General features: G+C 36.0%; 1 long non-coding RNA gene across 1 annotated transcript in view; it reads right to left on the bottom strand.

The window, feature by feature from the left end:
• Positions 1-387: 387 nt before the first annotated feature.
• Positions 388-5,326, bottom strand: part of LOC111083713 — a 10,358-nt gene continuing 5,419 nt past the window's right edge. The window contains exons 2-4 of the long non-coding RNA XR_002609205.1: positions 4,897-4,901; positions 544-638; positions 388-480 (exon numbers count right to left, since the gene is read on the bottom strand). This is a non-coding gene — a long non-coding RNA (uncharacterized LOC111083713). The remainder of the gene's footprint in view (positions 481-543; positions 639-4,896; positions 4,902-5,326) is intronic.

Consider the following 5,326-nt stretch of genomic DNA (forward strand, 5'->3'; position numbering starts at 1 on the left):
GTCATATTTCAAGACATTATACCAATCATATGTCAAGATATTATGCCGATCATATGCCAAGACATTATACCAATCATATGTCAAGACTTTATACCAGTCATATGTCAAGACATTACACCAATCATATGTCAGTTTTTCCTCGTTATTTTGAAACTTGTTAGATAAGTTTCGAAGCCATCAAATATTTAAGATAACTTTTTTAATCAAGAAAACGTTTCACCATTTGTATCTTCACAACTTTTAACGTAAGTGGAGTAGAGGGTGTTGGAGTTCATGTCAAATTTGGTTTATGGAGGTTGTTTTTGTTTAATTGAATTGCTTTTTTATGTCAACTTGATACCGAAGATCTAAAGTAATTCCTTGAGTTTGGTGTTGATCACGACGTGTATTGGAAACATCTACAGTCGTCTGTTAACTAGGACAAGTAGCACGTGTATTGGAAACATCTACAGTCGTCTGTTAACAGGACAAGTAGCACGTCTGTTAACTGGACAGGTAGCACTGTAGAAGTTTCCAATACACGTGCTACTTGTCCAGTTAAACGTGTATTGGAAACATCTACAGTCGTCTGTTAACTAGGACAAGTAGCACGTGTATTGGAAACATCTACAGTCGTCTGTTAACAGGACAAGTAGCACCTACTTGTCCAGTTAACAGACGACTGTAGAAGTTTCCAACACACGACCTAAAACTGTTTGCGCATCTAATCCTAACAAGCATAAAAATACCCACTCTCCGTTGTGGGGTTCAAAGATCCACTCATGATTCACAGAATCCCCAGGTACCGATCAAGCTCCCTCATTATCTACAGTTACTTCTATAGTTACCTGAAAGAAAAAAACTACGTTAGGACACTCGCCTGTGTTTGGTTCTGCTAGTTTTTGAGTTGAAATATGAACACAGTTTCAATAATGGCGTCCCCGAGATCCCGAGGGGGCCAGGAATATAATATCCGATGCCAGATCTGGGTACAGAGACTCTGAAACTTATTGTCAGACCCCATCACACCTTCCAGGGGCCTTATAGCCATATATACAAGGACACCCCTGGGCCACCCCGAATCCGCCTGCTTACTCTAGGACTTTGGGGAAAAGTTAGCTGCACAAACATACTTTTATACAAACCTATAAGCTGAATTGACACAGATTTACACAAAAATGTCGAAACACACACACACACATAGACACGACTTGTATATTCTAAGGTACTTTGTTTTCAGATAATGAGAAAAAGCGTAATTTCCTTTATAAACAGTTTCTTCCGTCCCCTACGTTTAATGTTGTCTTATTACATTTCTTGTCGCCAATAATATGAGCTTATTTGGTAGTTGGATTTGCCGGAGAATGTAACAGTCTGCTGCTATTTCTCCCCTGAGTCCTCCTCGTTCAGTCCTTTGTTAGCTTAGCGTCGCTTTCAATCTGCGTACTTCCGTTACTGTGGTTCTTGTTTGCCCGTCTTCAAGGTTAAGACACCTAGAAACGTTAATCGTTGGAGGAAAAATCCAGGATTTCGGAGTAAACAGAATTTATGTGTTATTGGAAAGGAAAGATGAATATTACACGGGGGGATTTCCTCTAATTATTTGTATAAAGTTTTCCTTGAATGGGTCTTAAGTGTACTTTATGTTTTTATTTACTAAACTGATTAACAGTGTGAAGACAGATTCATTATGTCAAAAACGACTAAAAGGAAGATGACGTTTTCAAAATTGGTTTTAACAGACAATTTTAACAATGTGGTTTGAAACAGGCGGTTTCAACAATACGATGTTAAAGACAGCTCTAAATACGGTTCTAATAATGCGGTGTTAAAAACGGTTCTAACAAGGCGGTCTTATCGACATTTCAACAATGCGGCGTTAAAGATGGTTTTAACAATGCGGCGTTAAAGACGGTTTCAAGAATGCGATGTTAATGACGGTTCTAACAAGGCGGTCTTATCGACTATTTCAACAATGCGGTGTTAAAGACGGTTTCAACAATGCGATGTCAAAGACGGTTTCAACAATAAGGTGTTAAAGACGGTTTCAACAATAAGGTGTTAAAGTCGGTTTCAGCAATGCGGTGTCAAAGACGGTTTCAACAATAAGGTGTTAAAGACGGTTTCAACGATGCGGTGTCAAAGACGGTTTCAACAATAAGGTGTTAAAGCCGGTTTAAACAATGCGGTGTAATAGACGGTTTCAACAATAAGGTGTCAAAGACGGTTTCAACAATGCGGTGTAATAGACGGTTTCAGCAATGCGGTGTTAAAGACGGTTTCAACAATAAGGTGTTAAAGACGGTTTCAACGATGCGGTGTAATAGACGGTTTCAACAATGCGGTGTAAAAGACGGTTTCAACAATGCGGTGTAATAGACGGTTTCAACAATGTGGTGTAAAAGACGGTTTCAACAATAAGCTGTTATAGACGGTTTCAGCAATAAGGTGTTAAATACGGTTTCAACAATGTGGTGTAAAAGACGGTTTCAACGATGTGGTCTAAAAGGCAATTTTGATTATACTACTTTTAAAGATAGTCTTAACAATGCTTTATTACAGAAAGAATCAACAATGCAGTTTTGAAAAGCAATGTTGACAATACCGTATATATATCGTATATATATATATATATATATACGGTTTCAATATTGCCTGTTTATAAAGAGGTTTATTTTAACAATGTGTTTTAAATATAGTTTCAAAAATGTGTTTTTTAAGCTGTTTCAAGAATACTGTTTTTAATTTTTTTTTTCCATAATGTGATTTTTAAATACAGATTCGACAATACCGTTTTTAAAGAGTCTCAGCCTTGTGCTTTTTTTTAAAAGGCACTTTCAAAACGTTTGATAACAATTTGTGGTTAAGCACAAAGATACACAGTGGGCTATCTGTGCTATGCAAATTATAGGTATTGAAACCCAGATTTTAGTGTTATAAGCCTCCAGACTTACTGCTGAGCCACTGGGGGGGGGGGACTTCATAAAATAATGTCCTTTCAGAGATAAATAATGAAACAAAGAATTTAATTAAGTGTGTTTGTTGTTATATTTTCACAGCGGATTAAGACATACAGTTCATTTGAGAAAATTAGTATAAAGTTTACATTAGGAACAAGACTTAGTTTAATATTTACTCTAGATAATATTTGAAAGAAACCTATTAATGATAGTAAGCAATTTTTATCCCAAATGACGTATGAGAACATTTATTTTATTATCAATATGATTCATAAAAATAAAGACACAAAAACCTGTGCTTTCTGAACTTACACAGTTCAACGGCGCTTCTGGGGAGAAACGTCGTATATAAATATGCCTATTTTAGATCTTACAATGAGTTAAATAGTACTCTTGCAGGAAGCTGTCTCTAGCTGCGCATACGATAATTCTACTACAGTGAACTATATTGAATATTATTATTATTTTTAATAGCGGGATTGACCCTAACATTGTAACACCCTCACGGTTGGAAGGGCGAGCATGTTCGTTAACGGAGGTTCGAACCCGCGATCACCATATTGCGAGTCGAGCACATTAACCACCAAACTATGCCAGGCCTTAAGGTATGTTTTTAGGACTAACCTAAATCTTCTAAGCTGAGCGAAACTCGTGAGATATTATTGGGATTACGGCCGAAAACATCGTTAACAGCAAGGGTACCAAAGTATTGAAACAATGCATTCTAATCTTTATAAGTAGGAATGTAAGAAAAGTATACATAATTAGTTATAACGACTGCCAGGTTTATTTTTAGTTTCGCTCTGTGATCACAAACTCTGCTCTGATCGGATGTTTATATCAATATGTCACTATATTACTATGTGTTACCTGATTATAAGAACAAGTAAAGAGTAGTCGGTCCTTAAAAATGTACACATCCCTTGGTTTTATTAGTTGCTCATAAATATTACAGTGATTTGTAGTGAAAGAATAGCTTGTTTTGTTTGTATGCTGGACTACAAACACCATTAACATGAATGAACTACAAGTACTACTAACATGAATGGACTACAAACACCATTAACATGAATGAACTACAAGTACTACTAACATGAACGTACTACAAACACCATTAACATGAATGAACTACAAACACCATTAACATGAATGGACTACAAGTAATATTAACATGAACGTACTACAAGTACTACTAACATGAATGGACTACAAGTACTACTAACATGAATGGACTACAAGTAATATTAACATGAACGTACTACAAGTACTACTAACATGAATGGACTACAAGTACTATTAACATGAATGGACTACAAGTAATATTAACATGAACGTACTACAAGTACTACTAACATGAATGGACTACAAGTACTATTAACTTGAACGTACTACAAGTACTATTAACATGAACGTACTACAAGTACTATTAACATGAATGGACTACAAGTACTACTAACATGAATGGACTACAAGTACTATTAACATGAATGGACTACAAGTAATATTAACATGAACGTACTACAAGTACTACTAACATGAATGGACTACAAGTACTATTAACTTGAACGTACTACAAGTACTATTAACATGAATGGACTACAAGTGCTATTAATATGAATGGACTACAAGTACTATTAACATGAACGTACTACAAGTACTATTAACATGAATGGACTACAAGTACTATTAACTTGAACGTACTACAAGTGCTATTAATATGAATGGACTATAAGCACTATTGACATCAATGGACTACAAGAAGTGTTAACATGAATGGACTGTAAGTATTGTTAACATGAAACTGGGTTAAGTATATTATGGTACATTTCGGTCATCAAATTTCTTAAAAGTTTACCGTTTATAGTGTACGTGTTAAGTGTTTCACTTGAAGGCCAACTCATCATCAGTTAGGTTTAAAAATTCTAGTAAATATTTACATGACTTTGTTATCGTGGACGTGTACTCTCGAAACTGTTTAACCTAGCTTGGAGATCTAGATTTACGAATGGCTAAACTAACAGAAGAGTTCATCTTTCACTAAATTCTTGACCACATGTGGCCCTGTAGGGGGGAAACACAGCTTATGGTAAACACAGCTTGCGTTTAATAATACAACCAAACCACCATTTCACACCTGGGATAGATGTGTGGTATGGTAAAAATTACCATCACAGAACAAACCACACTTGTAGAGAAGCACAGCTTGCATTTCACACCTGGGATAGATGTGTGGTATGGTAAAAATTCCCATAACAGAACAAACCACCCTTGTAGAGAAGCCCAGCTTGCATTTCACACCTGGGATAGATGTGTGGTATGGTAAAAATTCCCATCATAGAAAAAACCACACTTGTAGAGAAGCACAGCTTGCATTTCACACCTGGGAT

The sequence above is a fragment of the Limulus polyphemus genome, unplaced genomic scaffold, assembly GCF_000517525.1.
Source record: "Limulus polyphemus unplaced genomic scaffold, Limulus_polyphemus-2.1.2 Scaffold10815, whole genome shotgun sequence".
NCBI lineage: Eukaryota > Metazoa > Arthropoda > Merostomata > Xiphosura > Limulidae > Limulus > Limulus polyphemus.